Source organism: Chelonia mydas, chromosome 6, assembly GCF_015237465.2.
Source record: "Chelonia mydas isolate rCheMyd1 chromosome 6, rCheMyd1.pri.v2, whole genome shotgun sequence".
Lineage (NCBI taxonomy): Eukaryota > Metazoa > Chordata > Testudines > Cheloniidae > Chelonia > Chelonia mydas.
In genome coordinates this window covers 67,542,641-67,566,333 of record NC_051246.2, presented here as the reverse complement: position 1 = coordinate 67,566,333, position 23,693 = coordinate 67,542,641, and the positions used below count along the sequence as shown (strand labels likewise).

General features: G+C 47.2%; 1 long non-coding RNA gene across 2 annotated transcripts in view; it reads left to right on the top strand.

The window, feature by feature from the left end:
- The first annotated feature begins 334 nt into the window (after window positions 1–334).
- The window catches only part of LOC122466121, an 82,913-nt gene continuing 59,554 nt past the window's right edge, over window positions 335–23,693 (top strand). Inside the window, exons 1-2 of one of the 2 annotated variants that reach the window (XR_006291401.1) lie at window positions 335–506; window positions 968–1,081. This is a non-coding gene — a long non-coding RNA (uncharacterized LOC122466121). Of the gene's footprint in view, window positions 1,082–23,693 lie in introns of both variants that reach the window. The other variant, XR_006291399.1, reaches the window with a different exon arrangement.

Sequence of the window (23,693 nt, the reverse complement as noted above, 5' to 3'; positions counted from 1 at the left end):
CCTAAGGTAGGGGGAAGCCCCCCCTTAGAGCCTATGAGGAGACAGGAATTCACCCAGAAATCACTCCAACAGTGTGGTCATGAGCAACTGGTTTCATGAGCAAACAAACTGTCCAAGTGCCCCCCCCCCCCAGCTTCAGACCCCCACTCCCATAGCAGGGACCCCCTTCCATTAGGGCTTTCTCCAATTCTTTGATGCAGTGCAGGGTAATGTGCTCAGGCTACTTCCTGGGTCTGTCCCCCCAAACTGGAACTCAGACTCAGTCTGCTGTGTCCCTGCCACAGCCCACACAGCTGTTTTTCCAAAAGCAAGAGAGAGGAGTTGGTAGCAGGAAGTAGAGGAGGGATTTCCTTCCAGAGTTCTGCCAGGGTGGAGAGGCCAAGTTCTGTTTGCTTATCTGAATGCCAATCAGCGCTCTGGCGGAAATAAATATTTATACTGGCTGCTGCTGAGCTGTGGAATAGGGCTTGTGTTGGCTCCTAGGGCTGAAGTCTAAGGTAGACAGAGTGCATGAGTTCTTCTTAGCTTTAGTAGTGTTATGTTGTGCTCATACATCTTGTTGTAATTAATGGATGAAGGACTAGTTGTGGATCTCTGCAAACAAGGGGTGAAGGTTGAACCAATGCTGGATAGGGGGCTGAGGCTCAGAGAGTGAAACTAAGCAACAGTTTTGTTTGGGCTTTGGTGTTGCTGACTTTTGCAATTTTATTGTGATATTTGCTATGGTTTTTTTTTTTTTTTTTTGAAGGTCCTAGCTCCTGGAGTCAAGCGACTGAGAATTTTTTTTTTTAATGAAAGCTAGGTTTCTAGTCCCTACTGTTGTGGAAAAAAGCTTGAAAAATATGAACCCTAAAGACTCAAAACCCATAAGGTAAATAAAAAGAATCCAACGTTTGTTTTTTTAATTTAATGATTTTAGGGGGTCCTTGACTCATTATTTTTGGACTTTTGGGTTTGGCAATACCAGGGCATATGTTCATTGGAATTTACAGTGGAAGGAGAGGACTGTTTGGCTGGAAGGCTAAACTAACCAACTGGTGAGCTGGAAATGGATTCTACGGCCACACCTAATGCGGGAAAGGTAAGCCTCTGTTACGGTAATATTGTTCAATGGTCATTCAAGATGTGATCTTCAACTGTTGTTTCTTTGAAAAATAATTTCTCTTTAAAAGCTGGGAATCAGAGGAGAATTGACTTTAAATATAGAATACTGAGACATTAGTTTAAAATGGGTTAAAAATGGTTTTATTTTTTCACTTTATTACTAAAGCTAGACTAACTTCCATTAGTTGACTCCCACTACATTAGATGCCCGTTTCTGGATTAGATCATAGACGCATAGAATATCAGGGTTGGAAGGGACCTCAGGAGGTCATCTACTCCAACCCCCTGCTCAAAGCAGGACCAATCCCCAACTAAATCATCCGCTCTAGCACTGTGCTTTTTTTGGGTGGTTGCCTTCTAAAGTTTGTGTTGTGTGCTTCAAGGCTGCTGACCCCGATTCCCCATGTCACTATACCTGTTATATGTATTATTCATGATTCATAAAGGAATATCATAGCCTTTCACTGTTCACTTGCATATTGATAGGTTTTGGAATTTGTTAGTATTTTCTTTCTAAAGTGTATGTACCAGTATTCAGAAACTTGTAAGAGAGACATAGGAATGTCTTTAATCAAGTATCATGTAAGATGCAGAAGAGCTGGCAAACCGTGCCAATAGAATAGTTTGTATTCAATAATATGATGCAGTCTTTGTATACAAAAATTAGTTGGCCAGTGCTGATCCTCTTCTGCCAGTTCAAATACAGATCATTCAACATAAGGTAGCCTTCCTCAGTAGCACTTGAAGGCAAGCAAACCAGGAACTGTTTTGCTTCAGAATAAAGAGAGAAACAAATGTCCAATGTGTGAAAATCTATTTTTAATCAGTTGTTTAAGTTTAATAAAATCCATTACATGTGGATGTAAAATATGAGATGCTATAAAATATATGCAACACAAAGGTGTTAAAAATATCTTTTTCCGTATGGGGCGTAAAATTTATATATTATAGCTAAGGTAAATACGAAGTTGTTTCAGAATGTTAGCACACAGCCACTATGAATGACCTTATCTTTATGTTGGGGATCACCTTCATAAATCTGTGGCATAGAGATCACCGCATAGGGCCAAGTTCGATAGAAACTTCATCTGTCTTTTGCAAAGCAGAAGTCCATACAAGCACAGAAAAATTCCACTTCTGCAGTGAAGAAGATGGAGAGACATTATATTGAATCTGGCCTGTATGGAAGACCTGTAACATGATTGCTAAGCAAATTATCAGTTTAGACTAATGCTTGTGCACGTATATGACAGAGAGAGATCTTAAAATGGAAGGTGAAAAGAGCTCAAATTACCCTAGTGCCTAGGTGAGATGAAACCCTTTAATGCTTATGTACACACGAACACAAAAAATTTATAATCAACCTAGAGTTTGCAGAGTTCTGTTGCATCCTTGGTTGTGACAGGTTTTTTTCATTTTCTTCAAGAGAGAGATAAGTGAGTTCTTGCAGCTAGTGACCCGAAGGAATTGTTGGAGGCACACGCTACTGAAAAATGTGTTTAATAATTATTGGTTTCATATTATTATTATTATTACTATTTATTACTGTCAGATTTAAGATGGAAGAATTCAATGGGAGAGTGTTTTACATGCAATTTACAAAGCAGCAGATACCTAATGGCAACTTTCAAGTTGTGGGCCCAGAGTCTATATTAATCAGGACAGCAGCAGTCCAGTGGGATTGAGAGCATTTCTGGAAATCTTGCTTGAAGGAAGTAGCGATTCTGAGAAGGTGTGCAGTAAAAGGCCTTGAGTAGGACAGAAGCTGCAACCAGGAGAAGGCAGGGACAGAAAAAGACCCCAGCTAGCGGCAGTCACAGGATTATTGGATAAGGCAAGTGGGAGGTGGGAACCAGCCGAGGAGGTAAGGAGGCTGATGCCTCTCAAATATCCCTTTCTTCTGATGTGTTCTCTGCAGGGGTTCGTTGCACCAGGGAACTGCTAATAGTTGGCCAACCATATAGAACTCTGGGTCTGTAAGATAAATGTAGCTCACTGTAACTGTCTCTTCCCACCACCCCCTCTCCTTAAGTGCAGTGTGGGGGAGTGAGGAGAATGCACAAAATTCTTTCTCCCTGTGTGGCAGCTCATCTCAGCAGAACCATTTCTGTTCACCACAACTGTAAAAGATTCATTGCTGAGAACTGCTTGTTAAGTGTTATTCTCCATCTCTTAAATCTCTCTACATAACTTAATATATGAAGATAGTATCTTACATTATCAACCAGGCACAGCAAACTAGACATTCCTTTGTAGTCTGAGCAGCAGTGACACGAGGAGCTCAACACTTTTCAAGCCCAAGCAAGATCAGGAGGAAGTAGGGAGGGTGGTTTGCATTAAGAGAAGAGCAAAGAAAAACACACTTTTATGCTTCATCTTATTCAAACCCAAACAATACAGGCCCAGTCCTGCACCCACTGAAGTCAAAGAGAATTTTGTCACTGACTTCAGTGGGTGCAGGACTGGGCCAGCAGTATTTTGCACCTCTAATTTGGACATTTCTTGTAGCAGTTGACCACATTCAGGTGACATTAGGTCTCCCCTCACGCCTGTGTGGAACATACTAGTTCCTTCTTCTATGAGGTATACTGAAACCTAATTCAGGGAGCTTTCTGCTACTTCCTGCTGGGTTTACAAACTCTGAAGTAAATGGGTATGTCTACACTGCAATTAAACACCCACAGATGGTCCGTGTCAACTGGCCTGGGCTGTTTAACTGCAGTGTAGAAGTTCAGGCTCAGGCCGGAGCCTGGGCTCTGAGACCCTCCCCATTGTGGGGGCTCAGGGCCCAAGCCCAACTATGTACATTGCAGTTGAACAGTCCCATAGCCTGGGCTCTGTGAACCTGAGTCAACTAATATGCGCCAGATCTGTAGATGTTTAATTGTAGTGTAGACATACCAAACACTTGTTGGCCAAAGCACCCCCTCTTGTGGGAAAAAGCTGGAGGAGGGTGTGAGAAAAACTCTACCAATTCCCCCAAAGGATTCTATCAGGGAATTTTGAACCCATTCTCCCCTCCTCTACAGAACAAGCAGCGTTACAGCCCAGGTCTCCAATGGCACTTAGCTGTCATGATTTCCCCTACTGGTTTCTGCTTTAAGGGGGTTATTCTGTTGGATAGAGTGGCCTTTATCCAGCAGGTAAGGCTGGAGGGAAGAAAGGGAGACAGACAAAGCTTCTGGCATGCAGGGAAGGGTGTAATGGAGGTGCACCCAGAGCTTCTGGCACGGGGGTGAGAATGGTAAACCATGCAATCGGGGAGAATGGGGTTCACACAGAATCCCTGCTATGCAGGGGAGAAAGGGGCACCCTACTGTGGGGGGCACATAGAGCCTCTGCCATTGCAGGGAGAGAGTGGCAGATATACGGAGCCTGAGGCATGAGGGAGGCGGTTGGGGGAATTGCAGGGAGTCCCTGAAATAGAAAGAGATGGAAGGGTGGCATGAAGGGAGCTTTGGGGGTGGGAAATGGAGGAGTGCAAGGAGCCCTGAGCCCTGGTCTACACTAGGAGTTGAGGTTGAATTTAGCAACGTTAAATTGATTTAACCCTGCATTCGTCCACACGACGAAGCCCTTTTTTTCGACTTAAAGGGCTCTTAAAATCAATTTCCTTACTCCACCCCCAACAAGGGGATTAGTGCTGAATCAGCCTTGCCGGGTCGAATTTGGGGTACTGTGGACGCAATTAGATGGTATTGGCCTCCGTGAGCTATCCCAGAGTGCTCCATTGTGACTGCTCTGGACAGCACTCTCAACTCAGATGCTTTGGCCAAGTAGACAGGAAAAGGCCCGCAAACTTTTGAATTTCCATTTCCTGTTTGGCCAGCGTGGCAAGCTGCAGGTGAGTGCAAAGCTCATCAGCAGAGGTGACCGTGATGGAGTCCCAGAATCGCAAAAGAGCTCCAGCATGGACCGAACGGGAGGTACGGGATCTGATCGCTGTATGGGGAGAGGAATCAGTGCTATCAGAACTCCGTTCCAGTTTTCGAAATGCCAAAACGTTTGTCAATATCTCCCAGGGCATGAAGGACAGAGGCCATAACAGGGACCCGAAGCAGTGCCACGTGATACTTACGGAGCTGAGGCAAGCCTACCAGAAAACCAGAGAGGCGAACGGCCGCTCCGGGTCAGAGCCCCAAACATGCCGCTTCTATGATGAGCTGCATGCCATTTTAGGGGGGTCAGCCACCACTACCCCAGCCGTGTTGTTTGACTCCTTCAATGGAGATGGAGGCAACACAGAAGCAGGTTTTGGAGACGGGGAAGATGATCGCTCACAGCAAGCAAGTGGAGAAACCGGTTTTCCCGACAGCCAGGAACTGTTTCTCACCCTGGACCTGGAGCCAGTACCCCCTGAACCCACCCAAGGCTGCCTCCCGGACCCACCAGAAGGAGAAGGGACCTCTGGTGAGTGTACCTTTTAAAATAGTATACATGGTTTAAAAGAAAGCATGTTTAATGATTAATTTGCCCTGGCATTTGCAGCTCTCCTGGATGTACTCCCAAAGCCTTTGCAAAAGGTTTCTGGGGAGGGCAGCCTTATTCTGTCCACCATGGTAGGACACTTTACCACTCCAGGCCAGTAGCACGTACTTGGGAATCATTGTAGAACAAAGCATTGCAGTGTATGTTTGCTGGCGTTCAAACAACATCCATTCTTTATCTCTCTGTGTTATCCTCAGGAGAGGTGATATCATTCATGGTCACCTGGTTGAAATAGGGTGCTTTTCTTAAGGGGACATTCAGAGGTGCCCGTTCCTGCTGGGCTGTTTGCCTGTGGCTGAACAGAAATGTTTCCCGCTGTTAGCCACGGGGAGGGGCTACCCACGTGGTGTAGGGAGGCAAAATGCAACCTTGGAACGAAAGCACATGTGCTATGTATGTAATGTTAACAGCAAGGTTTACTGTGAAAGAGTGTACCCATTGTTCTATGAAATGTGTTTTTTTTTTAAATACCACTGACCCTTTTTTTTTCTCCAGCAGCTGCATGTGTTTCAAGGATCACAGGATCTTCTCCTTCCCAGAAGCTAATGAAGATTAGAAGTTGAAAAATACACACTCACGATGAAATGTTCTCTGAGCTCAGGCTGTCCTCCCACACTGGCCGAGCACAGACGAATGCATGGAGGCAGACAATGTCAGAGTGCAGGAAAGCACAAAATGACCGGGAGGAGAGGTGGCGGGCTGAAGAGAGTAAGAGGTGGGCTGAAGAGAGTGCTGAAGCTGAGAGGTGGCGGCGGCGTGATGAGAGGAGGCAGGATTCAATGCTGAGGCTGCTGGAGGATCAAACTAATATGCTCCAGCATATGGTTGAGCTGCAGGAAAGGCAGCTGGAGCACAGACCGCCGCTACACCCCCTGTGTAACCAACCGCCCTCCTCCCCAAGTTCCATAGCCTCCTCACCCAGATGCCCAAGAACGTGGTGGGGGGGCCTCCGGCCACCCAGCCACTCCACCCCAGAGGATTGCCCAAGCAACAGAAGGCTGGCATTCAATAAGTTTTAAACTTTTAAAGTGCTGTGTGGCCTTGTCCTTCCCTCCTCCACCACCCCTCCCAGGCTACCTTGGCAGTTATCCCCGTATTTGTGTGATGAATTAATAAAGAATGCATGAATGGGAAGCAACAGTGACTTTATTGCCTCTGCAAGCGATGATGGAGGGGAGGAGGGAAGGGTGGTTAGCTTACAGGGAAGTAGAGTGAACCAAGGGGCGGGGGGTTTCATCAAGGAGAAACAAACAGAACTTTCACACCGTAGCCTGGCCAGTCATGAAACTGGTTTTCAAAGCTTCTCTGATGCGCAACACGCCCTCCTGTGCTCTTCTAACTGCCCTGGTGTTTGGCTGCGCATAACCAGTGGCCAGGCAATTTGCCTCAACCTCCCACCCCGCCATAAACGTCTCCCCCTTACTCTCACAGATATTGTGGAGTGCACAGCAAGCAGTAATAACAGTGGGAATATTGGTTTCGCTGAGGTCTAACCGAGTCAGTAAACTGTGCCAGCGTGCTTTTAAACGTTCAAATGCACATTCTACCACCATTCTGCATTTGCTCAGCCTGTAGTTGAACAGCTCCTGACTACTGTCCAGGCTGCCTGTGTATGGCTTCATGAGCCATGGCATTAAGGGGTAGGCTGGGTCCCCAAGGATAACTATAGGCATTTCAACATCCCCAACAGTTATTTCATGGTCTGGGAATAAAGTTCCTTCCTGCAGCTTTTGAAACAGACCAGAGTTCCTGAAGATGCAAGCGTCATATACCTTTCCCGGCCATCCCATGTTGATGTTGGTGAAACATCCCTTGTGATCCACCAGTGCTTGCAGCACTATTGAAAAGTACCCCTTGCGGTTTATGTACTCGCTGGCTTGGTGCTCCGGTGCCAAGATAGGGATATGGGTTCCGTCTATGGCCCCACGACAGTTAGGGAATCCCATTGCAGCGAAGCCATCCACTATGACCTGCACATTTCCCAGGGTCAGTACCCTTGATATCAGCAGATCTTTGATTGCGTTGGCTACTTGCATCACAGCAGCCCCCACAGTAGATTTGCCCACTCCAAATTGATTCCCGATTGACCTGTAGCTGTCTGGCATTGCAAGCTTCCACAGGGCTATTGCCACTTGCTTCTCAACTGTGAGGGCTGCTCTCATCTTGGTATTCATGTGCTTCAGGGCAGGGGAAAGCAAGTCACAAAGTTCCATGAAAGTGCCCTTATGCATGCGAAACTTTGGCAGCCACTGGGAATCGTCCCAGATCCGCAACACTAGGTGGTCCCACCAGTCTATGCTTGTTTCCCGGGCGCTGAATCGGTGTTCCACCACATGAACCTGCCCCATTAGCACCATGATGCCCGCATTGCCAGGGCCCGTGCTTAGAGAGAAGTCTGTGTCCGTGTCCTCATCACTCTCGTCACCGTGCTGACGTCACCTACTCGCCCAGTTTTGCTTTGCCAGGTTCTGGTGCTGCATATACTGCTGGATAATGCACATGGTGTTTAATGTGCTTCTAATTGCCAAAGTGATCTGAGTGGGCTCCAGGCTTGCCATGATATGGCGTGTGCACGGAAAAAAGGCATGGAACGATTGTCTGCCGTTGCTCTGATGGAGGGGGGGCGACTGATGACATGGCTTACAGGGTTGGCTTGCAGGGAATTAAAATCAACAAAGGGGGTGGCTTTACATCAAGGAGAAACAAAAACAACTGTCACACAGAATGGCCCCCTCAAAGATTGAACTCAAAACCCTGGGTTTAGCAGGCCAATGCTCAACCCACTAAGCTATCCCTCCCTCTGGTATTTCAGGCAGGACTGAATCTCCATTAAAGTTTTCAAGGTGTCCCTGACAGACCTCACCAAAACGATTGTCGGCCATTGATTTCACGGAGGGAGGGAGGAGCAAATGAATACAAAACAGATCTGGTCTATTTCTTGTTTTGATCCACTCCATCTATCTTTTACATCTTTGGCTGGCAGCAGACGGTGCAGTAGGACTGCAAGCCATCCACATCTCCTGGCTGCCCGGCAAAAGATGATGCAATAGGACTGCTAGCCATCCTCATCTCCTGCCTGCTCACCATAAGATGGTACAATAGGACTGCCTGCAGGACTAAAGAGAATGCCCTGGTTGAGTCACTCCTAATTTAGTCCCTGCGCCCATATCTGCCCAGGCGCTCCTGACCGACCTTACCGAGGTGGCCAGGAGCACCTCGGACACGATGAGGATGGTTTTCAGGCCTATTGCACTGTCTGCTGCCACAAGGCAATGGGTTGCTGCTGCTGTGTAGCAATGCAGTACCACGTCTGCCAGCACCCAGGAGACATACGGTGACAGTGAGCTGAGCAGGCTCCGTGCTTGCCGTGGTATGGTTTCTGCACAGGTAACTCAGGAAAAAAGGCACGAAACGATTGTGTGCCGTTGCTTTCACAGAGGGAGGGCCTGATGACATGTACCCAGAACCACCCACGACAATGTTTTTTGCCCCATCAGGCATTGGGATCTCAACCCAGAATTCCAATGGGCAGCGGAGACTGCGGGAACTGTGGGATAGCTACCCACAGTACAACACTCCGGAAGTTGACGCTAGCCTCGGTACTGTGGAAGCACCCCGCCAAGTTAATGCACTTAATGCACTTAGAGCATTTTGTGTGGGGACACAGACAATCGACTATATTAAAAAAGATTTCTAAAAAACTGACTTCTATAAGTTCGATGTAATTTCGTAGTGTAGACATACCCTGAGTGTGTGCAATGAGCTCAACCTACACAAGCCATGAAGCGTGCCATCCCCTGGTATTTAATTATGACACCCATAAAAACTCAGTTTTATGTGTTTAACTATAAATAAAACACCCCTGATAGTAGTTTTTAAGTGAATTTAGTGCTGGTTTGATAGATGGAGGACATCAGTTTGTTACTGGCTTGAGTGCATGTTTAGCAAGGCAAACCTCCCTCATACTGGCCTGCCAACTTGTTTTAATCATGACCTGGAAGGGCCACTGCTGGGATGAGAGGTGAGCTTGCTTCCATGGTCCATTTAGTCCATGGTCTTTTCATTGAGACTGTCAGTAAGGTTGACAATTGTGATGGTGTTACCTGTCCATCATAACAGGAGTAAGACCATTAAATAGCAATCATACAACTGTTAGTATTGACCGTAGCTGGATTTGAATGAGTGGCTTACAGGTGAGACTGGGTATCTTATTATCAGTCCCCTGAGCAATTTAGCTCCCACCCAATAAAGATTCTTTTTGAATTTCTTTTCCAGCAAATTAATATACTAGAGGCTTTTAGCAGAGGCACTGTTCTCAGTGGGAACATTACATGAATTAAAAATCAAGCCCTTTATAGCTGTGGAAAGATGTAAATGATATTAGGTTACTCGGTAAAATGGGATCTTTCAGCAATCAGACCTCACTTGAAATGCTGCAGTTTTGTAAAATGGAGCCCTTTCCAAAGGTCTCTGAGGAAGACATCCAATTCTAGTAATGAAAATCTGCTTCCAGCAAACAAATTAGAGCCTCTGTGTTGCTGCTGCTGTTGCTGTGAATCATGGAAATAAGTGGAAGTTCTGGGATGGTGCTGGTGTATAAAAAATAAAAGAAAACAAAACTAAAGTAAGACCTCTAAAAAGAAACTAGATTAAAACCAAGTAAGGGTGGGAAATTGGCAGGGTTCATGGCCTTCTGCTTAGTATGGGGGCACTGGGACCCGGTGATGTCTCATCTTCCCCACATGTGGCTTTGGAGGAAAAACTGACCTCTTCCAAACACCACTCTTGAGTAGCTTCTTTGGAGCTGATAATGGAGTCCCTTCACCAGGGTGTATAGGTGATGCAGAGATGGTACTGTGCCTTAACCACTGGACTACAGAGTCATTCTCTCTCTTTGTCTCTGGTCCAATGCATCTTTAACTATACAAGGTGGAACAGTTTCAATAAGAGAGATTGAGAAAGCCTCACCTCAGAATATCCCATAGCTCAGTCATTAGTGTATTCATCAGAGGTGTAGGAAACCCCTGTTCCAAACCCTTTTCCTCATCATGCAGAGTGGGGATTAAACTAGGGTCTCCCAGCCCTGGGTGAGTTCCCTATCCACTGGGCTAAAAGAGAGTGCCAGCTGGTAGGGGCAGAAGAGACCAAAGCAGGGACCTCTGGTCATTCAGATAACCTACTACAGTGTTGACTAGTTTCAGAGTAGCAGCCATGTTAGTCTGTATTCGCAAAAAGAAAAGGAGTACTTGTGGAACCTTAGAGACTAACAAATTTATTTGAGCATAAGCTTTCGTGAGCTACAGCTCACTTCATCGGATGCATTCAGTGGAAAATACTAGACATTCTATGCCCTGTGCTGATTGGGTGTTTGCTCCAATCCTTTCCTCCCTTACAGTTACTTCCCTTTAGCTTCACTCCACATCTACCCCTCTTACCCTCTACTTTCCATTTAGCCAATCCCCACCTAACTATTCCTGAAATAATAATAAAGGAACAAACATGATGTTAGCTACTAAGCCTTGGCTGGGATGATTTGATTGGGGATTGGTCCTGCTTTGAGCAGGGGGTTGGACTAGATGACCTCCTGAGGTCCCTTCCAACCCTGATATTCTATGATTCTATGATTCTACCATAATTGATCACTCTGCTTGTGTATTCTGCCTTTTGGGTGTCTTGTCTGTTTAGTTTGTAAGCTCTTTGGGGGCAGGGACTATGCGTGTACAGTGCTTGGCACAATGGTGCCCCATTTGTGATTGGTCCCTAGGCGCTGCTGTAGTAATAATAATAATCAATGACTTCATACCCGGTGGCAGGCCCTGGGGCTGCAGTCCAGCTCAAGACATGAATCCAATGACCTCTTCCAAATACCACTCTTAGGTAGCCTATTTGGAGTTGACATAGAGTACCTGCACCATGGTGTGTAAGGTGATACATAGACTCCACTGTACAGCCCCTTCTTTCCCTCTCCCGAACCCTGTAGACCAGTGGTGCCCAAACTTTTCTTGTCATGCTCCCTCCTTACTAGTAATGGAATCTATGCACGCCCCACCCCCCTCCATTACTGTTCAGTTTGCTCAGCAGAGGAGCTTGGGCTGAAGGTGGAACTGGGGGCTGAACTGGGGATGGGGGAGGAGCTGGCCTGGGGAGGAGAGAGAATGAGGGCTGGGCTGGGGGCAGAATAAGGGGTGGAGTAGAGCTGCGGCAGGGGCTGTAGCCAGACCGGGGGCAGAGCAGAGCTGCAGCTGGGGCCAGAGCTGGGCTGGGAGTAGAGCTGGGGGTGGAGTAGAGCTATGGCTGGGGGTGCAGCAGATTTGCAGCTAAGTCCAGAGCTGGGCTGGGGACAGTGGTGCTCCCTCCCTGCCCCCTATGGGAGCTGGCCTGGGCCCCACCATGTGCCCCCCCGAACATTTTTCCATGCCCCTCTAGGTGTGCATCCCCCACAGTTTGGGGCCCACTGCTGTAGACCCATCACAGGGCTTAAGAGATATAGACTTATGGTGTACAGACCGTCCACAGAGGAGTGAATTTCACTTTTACTGTTACCATTAATTTACTGAGGTAACATTTTTAAAAACAGTTAAGTGACTTCGGAGCTGAAGTCTCATGGAAATTCAGTGGCACTTTGGCTCTTAAGTCAATTAGTCATACTGATTTTTCTATGAGACTTTGGTTCCTAAATCACTTGGATGCTTTTGAAAATCTTGCATGGGGGCTTTGTCACATTTCAAGGGACTTACAATTTTAAAAGAGAAAAAAGCAAGATGATTTCCATTTATTTTTGATGGGAGATTTACTTCTCAAGTGACATCACTCCATTAATCACAAATGTGGACATTTGGAATGACAGTAGGCCAGTAAAGTACTAAAGTAGGCCAGTACTGAAATGTATTAATGTCAGATGATATTTGCTGGCAGTTAAATGAAGAAGAAAAAAATAGGATATTAACTTTTGGATCAAAATTAGAAAGATCATGTCAACAAATCCTATAAACAAGCAAAGCTGACAAAAATATATGCATTGTTTTCAGTTCTTTTATTGCTGCCTGTCCGTTTCTGGAAAGTAAAGCAACAAGCATTTTGTAAGACATTTATGGGGCATGGTTTTCTTTGTGATACCACCTTGCATAAAATATTCCTTCAAATTTATTTTTAGAATGTTGTCAACTTGCTCATTACAAATAAATTGGAACATAGCCACTGCCTGTACCAACCAACCCCCCCCCCCCCAAAAGGGGGGAGGGAGAAAAACCTGAGTCATACTTTTATCCTCTTGAAAACACTTGAATCAAATGTTATGCACTAGTGATTTAGCAATGGAAAAATGTAGTTAATCTGTCTTTAGGCTAGTTAGTATGGCATTGAATTGCTAACAAGTTTATTCAGGGTCCGGCTGAGAATCACTTTTAGGTAAGAGTAATATAACCCACACCTCTTTATAAGCAAGGATGTCTGGTATTGATTCCAGATAATTCATCTTCTTCCTCTGTCGTTTGAATCACACGTCACCTTCAACTAATTCAGGAACAGTAAACATTTATTCATTGTAATGAAGAGGATTGCCTCCGGCAGATGAATTGCTGTTAGCTTTTCCTCCTGCCCCTTATGAAACACTGTTCCTTTTTTCTAGATATGTTATTCTGGGACTTCATCCAAGCACTCAGTAGGGAGGAAAGCACACTAGACAGGCTTAAAACTCCAGACCCAAATGCTCCTGATTTTTTATTATTATTATACTATTTACTGCTCAGATTAATAAATAAAATGCATTACACAGCTATGGTTTCATGGGGATGGATCTCACTCTTTGCACTCACATTTGCAGGATCTTCACTATATTGTTAATTTGAGTCATCTGTACTGGAAGTACTCCTCTCACGTTAGGCTAGTTTGAGTAAGAGTGCCACTGTCATAAATATAAAGGGAAGGGTAACCACCTTTCTGTATACAGTGCTATAAAATCCCTCCTGGCCAGAGGCAACATCCTGTTACCTGTAAAGGGTTAAAAAGCTCAGCTAACCTGGCTGCACCTGACCCAAAGGACCAAGAAGGGGACAAGATACTTTCAAATCTTGGGGGGTGGGGGTGGGGGAAGGCTTTTGTTTGGATCTTTGTTTACGTGGTTGTTCTCTCTTGGGACTGAGAGAGGCCAGACAGAAATCCATCTTCTCCAACCCATCCTAATCCAAGTCTCCAATATTGCAACCAGTATAGGTAAGCCAGGCAAGGCGGATTAGTTTATCTTTTGTTTTATGTGAATTTTCCCTGTGTTAAGAGGGAGGTTTATTCCTCTTTTCTGTAACTTTAAGGTTTTGCCCAGAGGGGGATCCTCTGTGTTTTGAATCTGAATACCCTGTAAAGTATTTTCCATCCTGATTTTACAGAGATGATTTTTACCTTTCTTTTTTTTTTAAATAAAATCCTTCTTTTAAGAACCTGACTGATTTTTCCATTGTTCCAAGATCCAGGGGTTTGGGTCTATGATGATTTTGTAACAAATTGGTTAGGATATTATTCTCAAGCCTCCCCAGGAAAGGGGGTGTGTAGGGCTTGGGGGAATATTTTGGGGGAAGACGTCTCCAAGTGGACTCTTCCCCTGTTCCCTGTTTAAAACGCTTGGTGGTGGCAGCATACTGTTCAAGGACAAGGCAAAGTTTGTACCTTGGGGAAGTTTTTAACCTAAGCTGGTAAGAATAAGCTTAGGGGGTCTTTCATGTGGGTCCCCACATCTGTACTCTAGAGTTCAGAGTGGGGAAGAAACCCTGACATGGTGGCAGAGTGGCGGGATCATTTTGAACCAGAGATTATTTTGAACCAAAAGCACAGACCTGAAGAGGGTGTCTGGTTTTTTTGTTTTTTGCTTTTTTTAAGCTGAGAGTAGCTAGAGGGTTTTCTGTCTATTTGCCTGGAGACAGAGGTGTTAGTTTTTTTGCAAAGGGATTTTTCTTTTTTGAGCTGGAGTTTTCTCTACCTAAAGGTAGGGTAGTTAACCTCCTGCAGGGAAATTAACAAGTTTTTTTTTTTCTTCCTAACTCTCGGGTATAGCTAGAGTTAAGCATAAGAAAGCAGGAAAATGACTACCAGTGAAGCAGCTAATAAACTAGAGCTGGCCAGATCCGAAGCTGAAGAGAAACAAAAAGAGCATGATAGACAGATGGCCTTAAGGCACTTGGAGATGGAGGCAGAAAAAGCCAGGGTGGAGGCAAAGGAAGCTGTAATCGAAGTGGGGAGATTGGAGCCAAATGGGTGGAGGTGGCAGAAAAGAAAAAAACTAGTAGCAGTTGGGGCAAATATCAGAAGGGGCAACCCAAAACAAAATCCTATCACCGGGGGCAACCCAAGGCCCCACCTCCATCCCAAGGAAAACCCCAGACACCTTATCGTCCCACCACACCATTCTCCAGCAACCCACCTTGGCCCAGTGACCAGTCAACTGGGTGATGTTTTAAATGTAATGAGCTGGGGCATGTGAAGGCCAATTGCCCCAAGAACCCCAACAGATTACAGTTCATTGCACCGGGGTCACACCAAAGGTCCTCAGGCCCAGATGCCTCCCAGATACCCTTAGAGCGAAGGGAAACTGTGAGTGTGGGCGGGAAGAAGGTTACAGCGTGGAGGGACACTGGAGCGCACGTGTCAGCTATCCATCAATCCTTAGTGGACCCCAGCTTAATCAGCCCAGAGGCCCAAGTGACGATTCAACCCTTCAAGTCCAACTCTTTCGATTTCCCTACAGCCAAGTTGCCTGTCCAGTACAAGGGCTGGTCAGGAATGTGGACTTTTGCAGTCTATGATGATTATCCCTTTCCCATGCTGCTGGGGGAAGACTTGGCCAACCAGGTAAAGCTGGACAAGAGGGTGGGAATAGTCACCTGCGGCCAGACTAAGCAAACTTCCACACCTACCCCTGTTCCTGAGACTTCCACAAGGGCCCCGTCTGTGTTACCAGAGACCCAGATGGAGGTGGTGGAACTGGATCCCCTGCCAATGACTGCAACGGCCGTGGTGGATCCAGTCCCAGAGACCCAGCCAAAGCCAGTCCCCGAACCGAAACCAGCAAGGCAACCAGCACCAGAACCATTGCCAGCACTGAGTCTAGCGCTTGCAATCCTGTCTACAGCTCCATCACCAGAGGGCACCACCGAGCCTGCACTGGCAGCAGCAGCAGATGACCCTAAACAAGAGGTTCAGCCAGAGCCTGAAAAACCCCATAGTGCACCAGCGGAGAGTGGTTCACCATCAACGGAAACAGGCCCATCACCTGCATTGCTTCCAGAGGGACCAAGGCCAGGTCCACAATCCAGTGATGAACTGATGTCTCCAGCATCAAGGGAACAGTTCCAAGCCGAACAGGAAGCAGATGAAAGCCTCCAAAGAGCTTGGACTGAGGCACGGAGCAACCCACCACCTTTCAACTCTTCTAATTGATCCCAGTTTGTTGTAGAAAGAGGACTTTTAATTCAAGGAAACTTTCTGGTGGGCACCAGGAAAACTGGCATCCTCAGAGACAGTTGGTAGTTCCAACTAAGTACCAGGAAAAGCTCTTGAGCTTAGCCCATGATCATCCTAGTGGCCATGCTGGGGTGAACAGGACCAAAGACCATTTGGGGAGGTCATTCCACTGGGAGGGAATGGGCAAGGATGTTTCTGCCTATGTCCAATCTTGTGAGGTATGCCAAAGAGTGGGAAAACCCCAAGACCAGGTCAAAGCCCCTCTCCAGCCACTTCCCATCATTGAGGTTCCATTTCAGTGAGTAGCTGTGGATATTCTGGGTCCTTTTCCAAAAAAGACATCCAGAGGAAAGCAGTACATACTGACTTTCATGGATTTTGCCACCCGATGGCCGGAAGCAGTAGCTCTAAGCAACACCAGGGCTAAAAGTGCGTACCAGGCACTAACAGACATTTTTGCCAGGGTAGGTTGGCCCTCCGATATCCTTACAGATGCAGGAACTAATTTCCTGGCAGGAACTATGGAAAGCCTTTGGGAAGCTCATGGGGTAAATCACTTGGTTGCCATCCCTTACCACCATCAAACAAATGGCATGGTGGAGAAGTTTAATGGAACTTTGGGGGCCATGATACGTAAATTTGTAAATGAGCACTCCAATGATTGGGACCTAGTGTTGCAGCAGTTGCTCTTTGCCTACAGAGCTGTACCACATCCCAGTTTAGGGTTTTCACCATTTGAACTTGTATATGGCCGTGAGGTTAAGGGGCCATTACAGTTGGTGAAGCAGCAATAGGTGGGGTTTACACCTTCTCCAGGAACTAATATTCTGGACTTTGTAACCAACCTACAAAACACCCTCCGAACCTCTCTAGCCCTTGCTAAAGAAAACCTACAGGATGCTCAAAAAGAGCAAAAAGCCTGCTATGATAAACATGCCAGAGAGCATTCCTTCAAAGTAGGAGACCAGGTCATGGTCTTAAAGGCTCTCCAGGCCCATAAAATGGAAGCGCCATGGGAAGGGCCATTCACGGTCCAGGAGTGCTTGGGAGCTGTTAATTATCTCATAGCATTCCCTACCTCCAACCGAAAGCCTAAGGTATACCATATTAATTCTCTAAAGCCCTTTTATTCCAGAGAATTAAAGATTTGTCAGTTTACAGCCCAGGGAGGAGATGGCGCTGAGTGGCCTGAAGGTGTCTACTACGAAGGGAAAAGTGCTGGTGGCATAGAAGAGGTGAACCTCTCCATGACCCTTGGGCGTATTCAGCAACAGCAGATCCTGGAGCTGTGCACTAGCTATGCACCGACGTTCTCAGCCACCCCAGGACTGACTGAACGGGCATACCACTCCATGGACACAGGTAATGCTCACCCAATTAGAGCCCAACCTTACCGGGTGTCTCCTCAAGCTAAAACTGCTATAGAACAGGAGATCCATAATATGCTACAGATGGGTGTAATCCGCCCCTCCCACAGTGCATGGGCATCTCTAGTGGTTCTAGTTCCTAAACCAGATGGGGAGATACGTTTTTGCGTGGACTACCGTAAGCTAAATGCTGAAACTCGCCCAGACAACTATCCAATGCCACGCACAGATGAACTATTAGAGAAACTGGGACGGGCCCAGTTCATCTCTACCTTGGACTTAACCAAGGGGTACTGGCAGGTACCGCTAGATGAATCCGCCAAAGAAAGGTCAGCCTTCATCACACATGTCTGGCTGTATGAATTTAATGTGCTCCCTTTCGGACTGCAGAATGCACCCGCCACCTCCCAAAAACTTGTAGATGGTCTCCTAGCAGGATTGGGAGAATATGCAGTCGCCTACCTTGACGATGTGGCCATATTTTCAGATTCCTGGGCAGAACACCTGGAACATCTACAAAAAGTCTTCAAGCACATAACGGAGGCAGGACTAACTGTTAAGGCTAAGAAGTGTCAAATAGGCCTAAACAGAGTGACTTACCTTGGACACCTGGTGGGTCAAGGAACTATCAACCCCCTACAGGCCAAAGTGGATGCTATCCAAAAGTGGGCTGTCCCAAAGTCAAAGAAACAGGTCCAATCCTTCTTAGGCTTGGCCGAATATTACTCTTTGTACTGCAATACAGCCAAATCGCCACCCCACTGACAGACCTAACCAAAAAGAAACAGCCAAATGCAGTTCAGTGGACTGAAGAGTGTCAGAAGGCCTTTAACCAGCTTAAAGTGACACATGTCTGACCCTGTGCTAAGGGCCCCAGACTTTGACAAACCGTTCCTAGAAACCACAGATGCGTCCGAGTGTGGGGTGTGAGCAGTCTTAATGCAGGAAGGACCGAATCAAGAGTTCCATCCTGTCGTGTTTATCAGCAAGAAGCTGTCTGAGAGGGAAAGCCACGGGTCAATTAGTAAAAAGGAATGTTGCGCCATTGCCTATGCTCTGGAAAAGCTATGCCCATACATTTGGGGACGGCATTTCCACCTGCAAACCGACCATGCTGCGCTACAGTGGCTTCATACTGCCAAGGGAAATAACAAAAAACTTCTTCGGTGGAGTTTAGCTCTCCAAGATTTTGATTTTGACATACAACACATTTCAGGAGCTTCTAACAAAGTGGCTGATGCATTCTCCCGTGAAAGTTTCCCAGAATCAACTGGTCCAAATCTTTGTTTAAAATGCTTGGTGGTGGCAGCATACTGTTCAAGGACAAGGCAAAGTTTGTACCTTGGAAGTTTTTAACCTAAGCTGTAAGAATAAGCTTAGGGGGTCTTTCATGCGGGTCCCCACATCTGTACCCTAGAGTTCAGAGTGGAGAAGGAACCCTGACAGCCACACTGCAAAATACCTCTTGAGCTCCTGCATCTGCATGGGTGCTGAGCTTATTTGTGTGGCAGTGAGGATATGTCTACACAGAGATAAAAGATCCATGGCAGCAGTCTCAGGCTTGCAGAGCTTGGGAACTAAAAATTGCTTTGTAGACGCTCAGGCTCAAGCCCAAGCCTTAATGTCTACACAGCAATTTTTCAGTCTGGGAGCCCAAGCCTTGTGAACCTGAGTCAGCTGATCTGGGCCAGCAGCAGGTTTTTATCCCTGTGTAGATGTACTCTGGCCTAAGACTTCTGGAGGCATATCCCATGGTTCTTAGTGCTGCAGTAAACTGCTCTATGAAATGTTTTGCAGTGCGTTGTGGGAGAACTTGCCAGTCCTTTCTGGTCAGATGAAGGAAATTGTGGGATGGACGTTAATAGCTGATGAGTTGTGATCACTGGAGATACAGCCTGTAGGTCAGATGTGGGCAAACTATGTCCTACGGGCCACATCCGGCCTGCAGGACCATCCTGCCCGGCCCCTGAGCTCCCAGTCGGGAAGGCTAGCTCTCCTGCTGTCCCAACCTCCCTTGCAGTTATGCCGGCGCATTGGCAGCGCTCTGGCCCACCACTCCTGCCGAGCAGCGCTCTGGGCGGTGGGGTTGTGTGCTCCTGCCGAGCAGCGCGGCAGCGTGTCTGGCTCTGGCCGGGCGGCGCAGCTGCCAGACATGCTGCTCTGAGTAGCATGGTGAAGGGGCAGGGGGGTTGGATAAGGGACGGGGGGGGAGTCTCGAGGGGGCAGTCAGGGGATGGGGAACAAGGGGGGGGTAGATAAGCGTGGGAGTCCTGGGGGGCCTATCAGGGGGCAGGGGTGTGGATAGGGGTCGGGGCAATCAGGGGACAGGGAGCAGGGGGGTTGGATAGGTGGTAGGGTCCCGGGGGCGGTTAGGGATGGGGGGTCCCAGGAGGAGGCGGTTAGGGGACAAGGAGCAGGGGAGGTTGGATAGGTCGGGGGTTCTGAGGGGGGTGGATGGGGGCTGTTTGGGGAGGCACAGTCTTCCCTACCTGGCCCTCCATACAGTTTTGCAACCCCAATGGGCCCTCGAGCCAAAAGTTTTGTCCACCCCTGCTATAGGTCCACATAGGCACTGACTCCATGGGTGCTTCAGGGCTGGAGCACCCATGGAAAAAAATTAGCGGGTGCTCAGCACCCACTGGCATCCAAGCACCTTTCCCTCCTCCCCTCCCACCAGCGCCTCCCCCCTGCCTGCAGCCCTGCTAATCAACTCCTCCTGCTCCGTCCCAGCGCCTCCTGCACGTGGCATGCAGGGGTCACTGGGAGGGAGGGGGAGGAGCTGGGACAGGGCGCGCTCTGGGGAGGGGGTGGAAAGAGGGAGGGCGGGGTTGGGAAGAGGTGGGATAGAGGTGGGGTGTTGGGGGAAGGGGTGGAGTGGGGGCAGGGCTGGGGGCAGAACGAGGGCAGGAAGAGGCAGGGTGGAGGTGGGGGCTTAGAGGAAGGGGTGGAGTGTGGGTTGGGGTGGGGGAGGGTCGATCACCCCTGGGTAGAGAGGAAGTCAGTGCCTATGTAGGTCCAGATCCACAAAGGGACTTAGGCATTGCAATGCCTAAGTTTTAGGTGCCTAGCAACCCAGTGGCATTCACAAACCCTGTATTAGGCACTTACACTTCCTATACAATGCATGGGGAGAGAGAGACACCTGAGAATAAGATCCACAAAAGCTAGATGGCAGGGAGCTATCTAAACTAAGCAACAGCAGATGCTGATTGTGGAACTCCTCCCCAGAAGAGAAGCTCACTTGCTGTCTTTAGGGATCTCTGCAAGTCCTATTTATTCTTGTTGGTCTATCCTAAACTTTTTGTAGTCCCTTGCTGTCTCCCCTACACTTTTTGAATGGAGAAATGTTGAGAGGAGGGGAATCCCAAGCCCTGCCCTTCTCAGGAACTTAGGTGCCTAAATCTGGGCTGAAGGGAGGCAACTATTTCACTTGAGATGGACAGCTGGGAACCCTCTTCTGGAGTCAGGCACCTAAGCTATTTCTTGCAAGAACAGTGGTGGTGCATGCCTAATTCCACACAAAACAGGGATGAGGGAGGAGGAGAAGAGGATTTCCTTATATCCTTTAGCCCTGTGGTTAGGGAGCTCCCCTAGGATGTGGAAGACCCTGCTTCAATTCCCTTCTCTGTCCAATGAGGAGAAGAGACTTGACTATGGGTTTCCCACCTCTCAGATGAGTGCCTTCATCACTGGATTACAGCATTGTTCTCTCTTTCTCTCTGGCCCAGTGCATCTTTAATTATACAAAGTGGAACAGTTTCAATAAGAGAGATTGTGAAAGCAAAATCAGAATATCCCATAGCTCAGAGATTAGTGTATTCACCGGAGAGGTAGGAAACCCCTGTTCAAATCTCTTTTCCTTTTCATGCAAAGGGGGGAATTAAAGAGGAGTCTTCCACAACCTGTGAGTTTTGTAACCACTGGGCTAAAACTGGCTTCCCCCTTAGCTGTTTTGTGTGGAGTGGGGGGCTTGTTCTGAGCATCCTCCTGGATTGGGCCCTGGAGGCAACCTAGCTGGGACTATGCCTATCTTCACCCAACTTCAGGATCAGAAAGGGACTTAGGCGTGATACAGGCACCTGGTTGCCTGTCTGCAGTAGCAGTGCACATGCCCAGATGCAGAAACGTAGGTAGCTAAGGAACTTTTGCAGCAAAAATGTTTATACTTCTAGGCGAGGTGGCTGTGGAGTGGTTTGTGGTTTGTAGTGTTTAAAATTCCTTAGTGAATCTGGCCCATACCACCAACGAGCCAGCCAACTCAACTTAAAAGTACCACTGCATGCAAGCGTTTTCATCTGTGGGTGGGAATTGAGCTAATGGCAACAACAGAGTTAACTTTGAAGTGAAGAGAAGCCATTAGAGATAGTAACTAAACTAGGTTTAATTTGAGAGGCTGTATGGCCTAATGATTGAAACAGGGACTGGGAACTAGGGCTTAAATGGTTTATTCCCTATTCTGTCAGTGACTTGTTTTGGCTTGGGGCTGAGGATCTATACCTGGGCAATCCTTTCACCTCCCAGAAGTGACAACAGATCTGCTTTGCTGAGGCTTCAGCAGCATAATAGGTAGAGTAGTGTCAACAGCCATAGTGCAGGTCCCCTCCACAGGGTGTGGAGTGGTGAGGGAAGGGGAAGGGAATGAATGGATTCATGAAGTGGATGGCCCAGAGACCCCATAGCATTGGGCTTTGCACTGGGAGTGCACACACCTTGTAAGGCTCCTCCCCTGCTCTTCGTCCTTACGCAGCAAAAGCTCACCCATTTTGCGTGGAGCAGGCCCTCCTCACCTGCAGAGGCATAAGCAGTAGTTCCTCTGCCTTTTTGGGGATGGGGGAGGTTTCTAGCACCTGAGCTTTGGATGGCTCAGCAGAGGAGCCCTGCGTTCCTGTGCAGGATCTCAGGAGGTGTCACACCTCTAGAGCAAGGTGCATCCCTGAAGGAATAACAAAGGCCTGCCATTTACAATACAGAATATTGGCTTGTAGGAGGCAGCACACTCTTTTCCTGGGGGTGGTAGAAGCATACCTTGTAGATCTCTGTAGCAACCCCTTTCTGCATTGCCCAGGAGTGGTAATGACAAGCTTAGATGTGTTCACATATGATTATTAAAGAGAAATAAGGGGATCTGCAAGGATCTTTCCTACCTCCTGGGGGGGGGGGAAAACTCCAACACCCTGCAGAATATTTGAAAAGTTAAAGTGTTACCGCAGATCACTGGAATCAAAAAAGGCTTTCACCTTTCAACAAGCCATCACCCCATAGTAACTGCTGCTGGCTGGACTGCATACAGTCTTGTGCCCGATGTCAATACAGATGCTTCTCTTTTTTGGAAGAGATGATTGGCAAAACCATGGGAGAAAAAGACAGAAACACCTTTTGATATAAATTAGAGCTCTAGGCACTGTAGGCTCATTTACTAGAGGGTTTCTTCAAAGGTGTCTCTCCTTGTGGGGTTTCTTTCCAGTAATCTATGTGGAATGCCTATAGCATAGAAAATGTAACTGAAAATTTCCAGGTCACAGTGGAGCCGATGGCACTAATTGTGCTGCATTATAGATGCCTGAAGTGACTTTTTGGGACATCTTATTGGATGGCAGTGTTATTTTAGGAATGATGAAACCAAATATCAGTTGTAGCCTCTATATCATGACTGAGGCGATATCTTTCTGAGACAAGGAATTTTCCTGTGAGTGTCTGAATGTTAAAAATCTATCTTTTTTTTTTAAGCTTATAAAAAAGCCCAAGTGTATATTTCAGAGCACTAGTATTTTGCATAGTACAGTGCTATTTCAGCCTTTGCTGTTTGCCATCCATTTTTCCTGGTAATGTGCTTCATTGAGCAGTTATCTAATGGACCTGCTTTTCCTTTATTGGTAAGATTATAGTTGTGAGGGAAAAGAAGGGAAGGCAACATTGCTGATCTGAGGCCTGAGGAGGAAGAGGATTATGGGGCATTTTCTCCTGTTACCCTAGCCCTGTTTGGAAGTACAGCATCTATGATTCCAAGAAAATTATCTCCACTATTTTATTCTGAAATGTATCCCTTTCCTCAGTTGGCTTAGAGGAGTTTGTTATAGCTGCTTATGAAGGAGATGTTTTATCTCTGCATTTCACAGAAGCTACAGTATCTGGCAGTGCCAATTCAACCCCATGGGGCAGTAAGTAGGCAGACTGGTTACGGCAAGGGAAACATACTCTTTCTGTTGTGTTTTCCCCCTGTATAGAAGGCAGACCTATAGAGACACAATTCATGGTCTTAGTATAGCTCCTACTCTGTGCCTCAAA